This window comes from Schistocerca piceifrons, chromosome 6, assembly GCF_021461385.2.
Source record: "Schistocerca piceifrons isolate TAMUIC-IGC-003096 chromosome 6, iqSchPice1.1, whole genome shotgun sequence".
NCBI lineage: Eukaryota > Metazoa > Arthropoda > Insecta > Orthoptera > Acrididae > Schistocerca > Schistocerca piceifrons.
The window spans coordinates 436,749,110-436,761,565 of record NC_060143.1 but is presented as its reverse complement, the minus strand read 5'-3'; the positions used below and the strand labels follow the sequence as shown (position 1 = coordinate 436,761,565).

Genomic DNA, 12,456 nt, shown 5'->3' with positions numbered 1-12,456 from the left:
TACATGTGATGAACGTGTTGTGTAGTTCACCGATGCTGTTGCATGCATTAAAGGCTGCTGAGATGACGCTTGATGTGCAACAAAGCATGTGCCCTCCAGTGTGTTGACAAGTACATTGAGATGGGTGGGGGACTTTTTGAACACCTCTTGTAGGATGGATCAGTCATCTGTCCTATCGTTATTCTGTCCACCACAAAACCAACACAGAATTTTGGTAAATAATATTAACACTTTTCTTGATGGATGTGGATAGTCTTCAGCCCTTTCCAGTTCTGTAACGACTGAAAATCGGACACATGTTCATAGGACTTTTTGGCTTTCTTTCACTTGTAGAATCACCTCACAGATTATGTGACATTCCTCCTGAATCACCCTGTATGTCATAAAGATGGACACATTGGTAGCAAAAATATTGAAAATTACTTGACCAGTTTATTTTAAATTTTCACTCAAAACACTAATAAATGTGCAGATGGGCATAGGCTACATATTTTTTAAATGTATATGGTATAAATCTAGCTATATAAAATCATATGAAAAGGGTAGTTTGCTACTTACCATACAGAGAAGAAGTTGTCGAAACAGAGAAAACAAAATGACTGCTATACAGATGTGATTTCAGCCAAAAAGCCTTCTTTTAAAAAAAGAGGAAAACACAGAGACATTCAGGTGAGCACAACCCACACACACATGAGCACAGTCTCAGGCCACTGATGCCATGAATCTGTTTATGTATTTTGCTTTAGAAGAAAAGAAGGGCGTTTGGCCAAAACTTAAATGTACAGCAATAATTTTGTTGTGCTTGCCTGTGACTCGACATCTCGTCTATAAGGTGAGTAGCAATCTGTCCTTTTCATAGTACTGTCATTATTCCACCCTGGATTTTCCGTTGTTTGATACACAAAATCTGTACAAAGACAAGTTGCTGTTTTCTATTGTTGCCAAAAATGTCTAGAAGTTCTTGACTGATTTACTTCAGATTTTTATGTGATACTCCAACAAACATTTGAAATCAAACAATGGAAGATACAGGATGGAATGTAACGATATTAGGAAAAGGATAGTTGCTACTCACCTTATAGAGGAGATGCTGAGTCACAGATAGGCACAACAAAGTGAGCTTTCAGCCAACAAGGCCTCTGTCGAAAAATACCCCCCCCCCCCCCCCCCACACACACACACACACACACACACACACACACACACACACACACACACTCACACAAACGCAAACGCAACTTACTTGCACATGGCCACAGTCTCTAGCAGCTGAAGCCAGTTAGAATTTGGAGAAAGAATAAGACCCAAACTCTGACAATTAATTGGTGAAGGCGCAGCCCCCCCCCCCCCCCCCTCAAATATGGGACAGAATGAAGGAAATAATCAGTTTGTTCTTCTTGAATGGGATATGAAGATCTCTGAAGTCAAGCCCCTGTCAATTTCAGACAGTACTCTACTACTGATTGAAGAGTGTAACACACTGAATGAAAGTGGCACACAAACTGCCCAAGATGAAGAAGCAGTACTTTTCTGCAAGATAATGACATATCTGCCAAACTGACAAGACACAGTATCTCAGCAGTATTTGTGATGAAATGGATCAGCATAAAAAACTAAAAAAATGCATGACCTTTTCAAGAAGATAAATAGCATTATCCGAGAGTTCAAACTTGCATATGAGTGATACAATATGTAAATGGCAATATCTGTAGGACAAAAAGTTGGCGGTAGGTAGGTGGCTAAAGCACTGTGAAACACTGTATTGCAACTAGCAATAGTTAGCTGGCAACAGCACTGCAAAGAAAATAACATTAAGGAACAGAACATTTGTATGGAATCAGACATGGAATCTGATATTCTATTCGGTGACATTCAAAATGCCATCAAACATTTGAAAAACATCAAGTCCCAAGGTGTAGATGGTATTTCCAGAGAAATGGTGACTGATGGGGAAGGAAGCATATTCATGCTTTACATTTAACATGTAATACGGGGTGGGAAACTGGTGAATGGCCTAAAGACTGGACTACATCTATTCTAATTCCTCTTTCCAAAAAAGAATAAGTTAGGGGCTGTTCCAGCGCTAGGACTATAGCATTAATATTACATTCTAGCAAAATCCTCTTGCACGTAATGAGTCAAAATGACTAAAGAAATTCCTGCAATCCCAGAGTTCTACAGAACAAACAGGCAGGTCAAGGTACTTGAGAGGCAATCGTGAATATGAAGAGATAATTGAAAAATGTTATGAATTGTGTGTCCCTGCCTTAATTTCCTTCCTAGATTATAGAACGGCCTTTGTGCCATGTTATGCAAGTTGTGACATGTACTCAATGAGTTTGAGTATTATTGTTAAGAGGTCTTTGTAACAGTCAGACTGTAGCCATTAAGGCAGATGGTGTAAACTTGGGAGTTTTTCAATGTGGTAAATGGGATCAGCAAGGTTGTATGCTGTCACCTCAACTCTAAAACATCTGTGCAAAGTATATTGTGAGGGGAGCGCTGGATGGCTGAGATGGTGGAATTTCTGTTGGGGTGAAGGAAAATCAACAATCTACACTTTGCAGATTATAGTATCCTCATTGCAGGATGTGAGGGAGAAATTAGTGATTTGTTCATCACAGCGAAAACTATTCATTTAAGTTTTGGTCTAGAGTTAAAAACAAACGGTTCTTTGTTATCAAGGTTTTGATCAAATTCAAACAAGATGCTTAAAGGATATGGAGGTAATGGATGATTGTATGTATTTGGGATCTATGATCAGTGACAGAGTAAAGTGTGATATACAAATAAAACAAAGAAGCATCCTTGACTGAGCTGCAGTGGTTAAAATCATTAACAGCTGGCAGAAATGGGCAATATCCAAAACAACAAAGATGCTCTTGGTGGAATCATTGGTGTTTTCATTGTTCTTGTACAGCAGCAAGACCTGGACTGTGGAAGCTGTTGACAAGAGCCAAAGTGATCCCTTCCAGATGTGGTGTTGCAGATGATGTCATGTGTACCGTGGACAGAAAGAAAAAAAACAATGCTTACATCATAGAAGCACTCAGCATCACAGGAAGTTTGGCTTCCCATGCCGTCCAAAGAAACTTGCAGCTTGTTGGGCACATGTTGAGAAGAGGAGAGGATTTTTTAGAAAATACTACTTTGCAAGGCAAAATCAAAGGCAGAAGGCCACAAGGAAGACTATCTAGTAAATGGCTGGATCAGGCAAAAAAGGTTACAAGCCTATCTCTTCATATTATATTAAAAAGAACTGAAGATCAAGTCAAATTGAAGATCAAGTCAAAGATTCAGATACTTAAGAAATCAATGCAGAAATGAGGTCATGACACTCGACAGTGTGTTAACCGATGAATGATGGTGATTTCCATAATTGAGAATTACCTCCATCAAATTTCTGGATACTTCATTCAATTCATATTTTACCTTATCATTTACCAAGTGAAAAACTTCAGTGTGACTGAACTCTCTTCAAAGACTCAATGGGCGTGAAAAAAATTAACTGTTACCCCATTTAACAAATGTATTTTACTGGGGCCATAACCTGTTTGACACACTGTAACCTAGTCTCTACAGTTTGTGGTGAATAAGTTATATTACTTGAATAAAGAAGCAGGCACTTTAGACACGATACACAGAACAAATTCCATTAACAATAATAACAAGACAAAAAGTGCCCAAAGGAATAAAAGATTTTGTAACAGATGGAAGTGGCAAAGATATAAAAATAACAGACACATTAATAAGATACTGTGCACCTGCATACAGACATCACAGGAAAATAAGCACAACAAGCCATACTTAGTATGGTTAATAAAATTAGCTTCTATTTCATTTTATAATGTTTGACCACATTATCAGAATTTTCGGCAAAATATTAAAAAGACATTCACATAGGTTATGGCAATGATGAACTTGTATCTTGGGCTGTGCTACACATCAGTCTGCTTCAGCAATAATGTTTTTGTGTTGGGATTCATTGGTTTCTCCAACCTAACCTAGGCCTCAGGCTTCACTGCAAGTCATTGTGTCAGCATATCTAGTTTTCTTCCCCATCTCAATATCAAAAACAAATCAATTCACATCTTTTACCAAAAGAAATCGTTAGATTCAATGATTCTCACTGGCTACCATGTACCACAACCTGATAGCCTGTGACCAACAGAAACAAATTGCCAGTAGCAGCACACACTGGAAGAGCCTGTTACACCGTCAGTAATTTTGCCACTATTGCTTTAAGTGCACCTTGTATAACAGCCATCTAATTGAGGTATATTGAATCTTTTGCATAAAAACATCATGAAGCACATGTGAAATACAGAATGAGAATCAAGAACTTGACACCTGCTCACAAACTAAACTTTTCAGAGTAGCAATGACATGTTTACAGCAGTACCAGGATGATAGCAATAGGAAGATAAAGGACAGAATCAACAATACGCTATGTGATCAAAAGTGTCGGGATACCTGGCTGAAAATCACTTACAAGTTTGTGGCGCCCTCAATTGGTAGTGGTGGAATTCAATATGCTTTTGGCCAACCCTTAGCCTTGATGACACCTTTCACTCGTGCAGGCATACATTCAATCGGGTGCTGGAAGGTTTGTTTGGGAATGGCAGCCCATTCTTTACGTAGTGTTGCTCTGAGGAGAAGTATCGATGTCGGTCGGTGAGGTGTGGTACGAAGTCTGTGTTCCAAAACACCCCAAAGGTGGTCTATAGGATTCACATCAGGACTCTGTGCAAGCCAGTCCATTACAGGGATGTTATTGTCATGTAACCACTCTGCCACAGGCCATGCATTATGAGCAGGTGCTCGATCGTGTTGAAAGATGCAATCGCCATCCCCCAATTGCTCTTCAACAGTGGGAAGCAAGAAGGTGCTTAAAACATCAATATAGGCCTGTGCTGTGATAGTGCCATGCAAAACAACAGGGGGTGCAAGCCCCCTCCATGAAAAACATGACCATGCCATAACACCACCACCTCCTAATTTTACTGCTGGCACTACACACGCTGGCAGATGACGTTCTCTGGGCATTCGCCATACCCACAACCTGCCATCAGATTACCACATTGTGGACCATGATTTGTCACTCCACACAATGTTTTTCCACTGTTCAGTCATCCAATGTTTACTATCATAGTACTTGCAATGGATCTTGATGCAGTTTGGAGTTCCTATGTGATGGTCTGGATAGATGTCTGTCTATTACACACTACGACCCTCTTCATCTGTCGGTGGTCTCTGTCAGTCAACAGACGAGGTCAGCCTGTATGCTTTTGTGCTGTACATGTTCCTTCACATTTCCACTTCACTATCACATTGGAAACAGTGGACTTAGAGATGTTTAGGAGTGTGGAAATGTCGTGTACGGATGTATGACACAAGGGACACTCAATCATCTGACTATGTTTGAAGTCCATGAGTTCTGCAGAGCATCCCATTCTGCTCTCTCATGATGTCTAATGACTACTGAGGTCGCTGAAATGAAGTACGTGGCAGTAGGTGGCAGCACAATGCACGTAATATGAAATAAATGTATGGATACTTTTGATCACAAACTGTAGATGAAGAAAGCCAACATATTAAAAACGTATATGAAATTACAAGGTTCAAGCTATACCTGCGCAGTAGTACTTACGTATTTGTATCATGTTGGGATCACCAAATATGTTACAGATTTATTACACATAAATATTAATTACAAGTTGCATGCTATTCGTATGCTAGTTACATTAGTGAATAATTAGAGAAAAAGAATTGTCAAAGAATACATAATAGAAAAGTACTCACACAGAATATTTATACACTTCGCATCACTATGTTTGCTCATTCACACAAGTAGTATGACTCACTATATGACTTTCCCACCTGATATTTCAGATTTCCTGGTGAATCTGACATGATGCCCAGAACATGTCACATCACTCTTGAATCAAGGGACATCTGGATAAGGGATGGATGTGCTTTGCATTGTCTTCTGCACGGTATCGTCCAGTGTGTATTGTGGCGTGTCAGCAAAGTGGCATGCAGAAGGGTCTTTAGCTGCATCATCTTCACTTTTTGTAACTGGTGGTGCTGGTTGTTTAGTGGTGTCTTGCACATCAAGAAATGCATGCTTGATCTGCTCAAGGGCAACTGTAAATGGCACACCATGAATGTCACCTCTGAATGTGTTGCTGCCTCTGCTTGACACTGTGTATGGTCCGTCATACATTGGTTGAAGTGTTTGTGAACAGTGTAATTACGAAAAAATATGTGAGTGCAGCTGTCTGAGTTTGTTAAAAATGAATGGACATCGCCCAGTTTGCTCTCTGGGGATGACAGACTGAAGCTGGTGTATATGAACTCTCAATTTATCAGCAAAATCTGATGACGCTACATTGTCATCTGTCCCATTGTGCACGAATTCTGCTGACAGTCATAATCATTGACTGTAGATGAGTTCGGTTGCCATGGCCATAAGATCCCTCTTGAAAGATGTTCGTAGCCCTAGGAGCACAGTACGTAGTGCCTCAGTCCATTTCTTCGCAGTGTGACACCATAGACCCCAAATAACGAAAAGTATGAGGTCATTCACATGAGTGCAGTCTTTTAAACTTTGGTTACACTATAGATCAGTCAAATCTAAAGGACGTAAATTCAACACAGTACTTAGGAATTATGATTATGAACAACTTAAATTGGAAAGAACACAAAGAAAATGTTGTGGGGAAGGCATTTTATTGGCAGAACACCTAGAAAATGTAACACATCTGCTAAAGAGACTGCCTACACTATGCTTGTTTGTCCTGTTTTGGAGTACTGCTGTGTGGTCTGGAATCCATACCAAGTAGGATTAACAGAGTACACCAAGAAAGTTCAAAGAAGAGTAGCACATTTTGTATTATTGTGAAATAGGAGAGAAATTGTCACTGACATGATAATATAAGATTTGGGGTGGACACCATTAAAGCGAAGGCATTTTTCATTGCGGCGGAATCTCCTCACAAAAATTTCAGTCACCAACTTTCTCCTCCGAATGCGAAAATATTTTGTTGACGCTGGCCTACATAGGTAGAAAGGATCATTATAATAAAAAAAAAGGGGAATCGGACTTTGCACTGAAGGCGTAGCAGAGGCATCAACCATTAATGCAAATGGAGCTTTGGCTATAAGATGTTCCAATCACATAGCATCTGATATTGCCATAATTATGGTTTGGAAAGCAGAGTCTGTTTACTCATTCTCTGTAATCTGCCATTCAGGTTTGGTGCTCCTTTAAGAAGTTCATTTAATGAAGCTTTCATCACAGCGTGATTGGAAATGAAATGTTGGTTAAAATTTATGGTGCCCAGAAACTGATGGAGTTCACTAATTGCGACTGGACGAAGGTATGCCATTGTGGCATGTATTTTATCTTGAGGATGGCATATGCCGTTTGCGTCTACAGTGTATCGCAAGAAATGAAGTTCTGTTGCCCAAGAAATACAATTTGAATTGTTTATTACTAGACTGTTCCCGTGTAAACAGTCAAACTACAGAGTTAATTGCTGAGTTTTCCTCCTCAGACGTTGACATCATCTATGTAGACATAGCAGAAATTTAAGTTTCGCGTGACCTCATCTTTGAAATGCTGGAAGGTTTGCACTGTGTTACAGAGACTGAACAGCATTCTCGTGGACTCAAATAGCCCAAAAGGTGTAGTGAAAGTTGTTCTTGGGACATTCTCCATTGCTACAGGTCCTGGTAAAATGCACAAAGCAAGTTGAGCATGGAAAAAATTGTTTTATCGTGTTCATTGGCAGAGAAATCCTTTATATGCAGCACAGGATACCGGTCAGGAAAGTTCTTTGCGTTTAACTGGCAGTAGTCTTCTCATAGACGCCAACCATTGTTCTTTGGAACAATATTCAATGGGGCTGCCCAGCTACTACTTGAAGTTCAATGTACACCTTCTGATAACATAATGGGAAATTTAAACTTGACTATTTTTAGCTTTTCAGGTGCCAGGCACCTATGATGGGTGCAGTTAGGTGGGCACAGTGTGGTACACCATCACATGCGTAACTGGGGCTGATCTAGGTGACTACCTCGTAAGTTCAGGAAAATCCTTCAACAACTGCATGTATTGCGTATCCTCTGCAATTATATGTTCTGTCATAGGGGCAGTGTAGTTAACCTGTCCTTGAGTATTTAGATTTGTCATTGTGTCATTCAAACGTTGCTGTCGCAGGTCAGGATCCAAATCATAGAAAGACAGGAAACCTGCCCCCAAGATCAGCTATGACACGTCGGCGATTGCGAACTGCCATTATAACTTCGACAGAGACCAAGATTGAGTGTTAATGTAACTCGTCCATAGCTCTTAATCTTAGAGTCATTGGAGGCTTGCAAGTAATAATCATTACAGTTACAATGTGGTAATTTAGTTGCTGGATACACTGACACTTCAGCTCGTGAGTGTGCAAAATATTGCACCTTTGTGCTGTGATCTGTGAAGAATAATCGGCGTTTATTACTAGAGGAGATAGCTGTAGCTACCACAGACTCTGTGTCATGCCTCCATTTAAATGGTAGTGTGTACTTTCGTGCATCCTTACCAAATTTTTTATGATACCATCAGGTGTTTGACACCACAGACGATTGGGTACAACTTCTTGATGAACATTGATGCAGTCATTATTTGGTATGTGCTGTTTGCAACACAACAACCTGTGTAGGCAGTTCTGCTAACTGAAACTGCAACGATGCTCAAGTCACTGCAGTTGTGATATCCTGTTGGATCACCAGGGTTGCAACACTCACTGTGGGATACATCTCTGCAGTCTTATCCAGTGTTTGTGCTAATACATTCAGATCTCATGGACACACTGTTAGGATTCTCTATGCATCGGCAGGCAACATCAACAACCGGATATTCATAACACATCACCGCTGACTGTATTGCTGGTTAGTGTATGTAAGCTACATAGGAGCTGTGATGGAATGAGGTCTGCTAGTTCTTTTGTCTGGAAGTTTCTCAAGGAGCTTTGCTTCCGACTGAGACAGGCATGTATTCAGAGCATGACGAACACTGTCTTCATCAGTGACAAGTTGCCCTAGAATATAGTGATGTAAGTCACATACGGCATTAGTAAGGTAAGATAGGATAAATAAGTCAATTTTTTAACATGTTAATTTCAAAAACCTGATGTTGTCTGTAATGCAAAAGTTTCAGAGCTGAGACATTTAAGTTGACATGTAACATGTGACTTCCACTTCTGGGATCTTATCAGTATAAACACTTAATAATTTTGAATATAGTATTTCAAGAATTTTGAATATTGTGTTTCAGTTATTCATTTTCATTCATCCATTATTTATATGCCACCAATACAGAAATGAATTTATTGTGTTCAGTGACAGTCCATGTGGAAGGAACCACTTATTAATTTTAAAGAAAATGTTATTTACATTTTCAAGTATTGAAGTTTCTTCGTGATGTTTGGTTATAATACTTGTCATCAGAGCAAAATTATTTATGCTTCTTAGTTATATGATGGGACATCATTTATGTAAATGAAGAGTGGACCAGTTATCGATACCTGTGGTATCGCTTTTATGATTCTGAAGATACGTCTGTATATTCTGCTGGATACCCGGATACATGGGGATTAAGGGAAACATGACAGCAGATACAGCAGTGAAAGCATGTCAGGAAGCCACAGCCATTCCACATTGTGTCTCATTACAGTCTATTCTGAGTTGGGTGTGATGCCTGAATGGGAGGAAAAGTAGAGAGAAGAGACAAAAAAGAAGATGCGGTCAGTGGAAACAGCGACAGTTTCCAACAATGTGTACTTCCAACCAGACTTGTAATAGAGACCAAATGGTCCTCACTTGTGTCTATATAAGACACTACATGATGATGTACACTTATCTCATCAAACAAGACCCTTTCTAGAATGCATGGCTTGAGGAGTAGCTCTCACTGTGCGTCACATTTTAAAGTCCCATGCATTTTGTAGAGACTGGTGATGTATTTGGCCTACAGAGAAACTTGTCCTCAATTTTAGGCAAGAAAGTAGTAAAATGAATCTAAGAAAATTGTTAAAACTCCTGTGTGGTGTCCACACTCTTCCCATATTGGTGGGTTAGAGATTTTAATATGTTTTCAGGTGTCTGATTCACCCTGTTACCATAATTATTCAATCAACACACCATACAAACTAAATTGAATTTTACAGAACTTTTGATGTAGATGTGCACCTTGAATGTCATATGCAAAGAGATTTATGCTTATGCTACTTTTAATGATTGGTCTTATAAATACCTAATCCATATTAGAGAGTTTATGAATTTTAAATACCCTTGCCCAATTATTTTAGCCAATGTGTGTTGATATCCTCACTGTTTGGTGACAAAACATTACAAACCAAACCCAGTCCACAATCATCCTGGCTGATGAAGGATGTATTTCTCACTTTGTACTGCAAACCTAGTAGAAGTTTATGATTGAGATTTGTGTTTACTATTTTAGGTAGGTCTTATTTGTAACTAATTCTTATTTGTAACTAATATGGTCTATATTTTTTGCACAACAACTTTTATGGAATCTATATTTACATTTTTGTTGTTATTTCCTGAACTACCCATTATATTGTTGTAAATTTGTTTCCTCTCAGTGGACGGCAAGTCTGGCTGTGCATATTGATGTATGAGGGTTGGAACTTTAATAGTGGCAACTATTTATTTGCAGCTCATACAAAATAGATACGTGTTTCAAAGTTTTACAGACCTTCGAAGTAGTCACGAGCATCGTGTATAACCCGTTGCCAGTGACGTGGAAGTTGTAGGATACTCTTAGCAGTGCCAGTTGTGTTGACAGTTGGAGCAGCGCGGTCTATTGCCCGATGAATCTGTAGCAGTTCTGAAGTGAATGCCATGAAGTGTTTCCTTCAGTTTAGAAATTGAGTTGAACTTACGAGGGCTTAAGTCAGGGGAGTGCAGTAGATGGTATAGCACTTAGCAGCCCCATCAGTTAAACAAATCAGTAACAGCTTGCACTGTACGTGCTTGAGCATCGTCCTGCAAAATGATGGCCAGGTCCTGCAGAAAGTGTCATCATTTCTGTCTCTTTGCTGTTCATATTTGGAACACAACCTATGACCAGCTTAGGGGCAGAAGTGATGACACTTTCTGCAGGACCTGACCATCATTTTGCAGGACAATGCTCAAGCACATACAGTGCAAGCTGTTACTGATTTGTTTGACTGATGGGCCTGCTAAGTGCTATACCACCTACTGCACTCCCTTGACTTAAGCCCTTGTAAGTTCAACTCGATTTCTAAACTGAAGGAAACACTTCATGGCATTCACTTCAGGACTGCTACAAATTCGTCGGGCAATAGACCGCGCCGCTTGAAATGTCATCACAACTGGCACTGCTAAGAGTATCCTACAACTTCCACATCACTGGCAATGGGTTATACACAATGCTGGTGACTACTTTGAAGGTCAGTAAAACTTTGAAACACATATCTATGTTGTACGAGCTGTAAATAAATAGTTGTCACTATTAAAGTACCAACCCTCATATATCTTTCACCTAAGAAATATTTGGGATATAAGTGACTATTATTAAATTAACTTTTAAAACCACTGATAAGCAAATATTACAAAAGAAAAATGGCAGAGGAGGCAATAGTTACTAGATCTCAGTTTTTAATGTAGCTTGGTGGCTGTGATATGTACATCCAGTTTCTATTTCTTAGTCATATCAAGAGCCTCATTGTTCCATAAGCATTTTAATGATGTACTTGAGTATTTCCCAGTTAACCACTTTTGTTATAGGTTAACAATGTATAAAAAGATAAATTATTACTTACCGTAAAGTGTCTACACGAGGAAAATGAGGCAGGGCACCAGTGGCTGGCACCCAGTACTGCACCCATTGACAGGCATTGCTCAGTGTGCAGCCAGAAAAATTGACAATGCATAGTCTTGGGAAAAGGGTTGACACTGAGTTGTGCCACCCTGGACCTCACCTTATACTTCATGCCAAGTGTGTTGCGAAGTGCTTAGTCACCAGCCACCCACACCAGTGTCATGCTGAGTTTACTTCTGTGCATGTCTCTAATTGCTTTCAAACTCTCTGCATCCTGTAGATTGACACCCACAGTGAGTTTCATTTCCTCTTGCATGGCTGTGTTCACCAGTTATCAGCGTGCCACCATTGGCCCATGAAGTACCTGGATAGACAGTGTAGTGTAGCAAGTTGTCATGCTTGTGCAGATATTAAAGATATGCTTCACAATCTCAAGAAAAACATTGATCTCACCACTTTCCGATGTGCATTCTACTGAACGAGTTCATATTCTACCATACCAACAAATACAGCGACTTCATTATCCATGATTTGGAATTATGTACACAGAGGGCTCCAAAGCCTGTGATAGTGTTGGTTATGCATATGTGTACATGGAC

At 39.6% G+C, this 12,456-nt stretch overlaps 1 protein-coding gene across 2 annotated transcripts in view; it reads left to right on the top strand.

Annotated features, from left to right (window-relative positions):
* LOC124802758 (testis-expressed protein 2) overlaps nucleotides 1–12,456 on the top strand; it is a 314,369-nt gene that overhangs the window by 40,538 nt on the left and 261,375 nt on the right. The gene's annotated exons all lie outside the window — the stretch shown is intronic.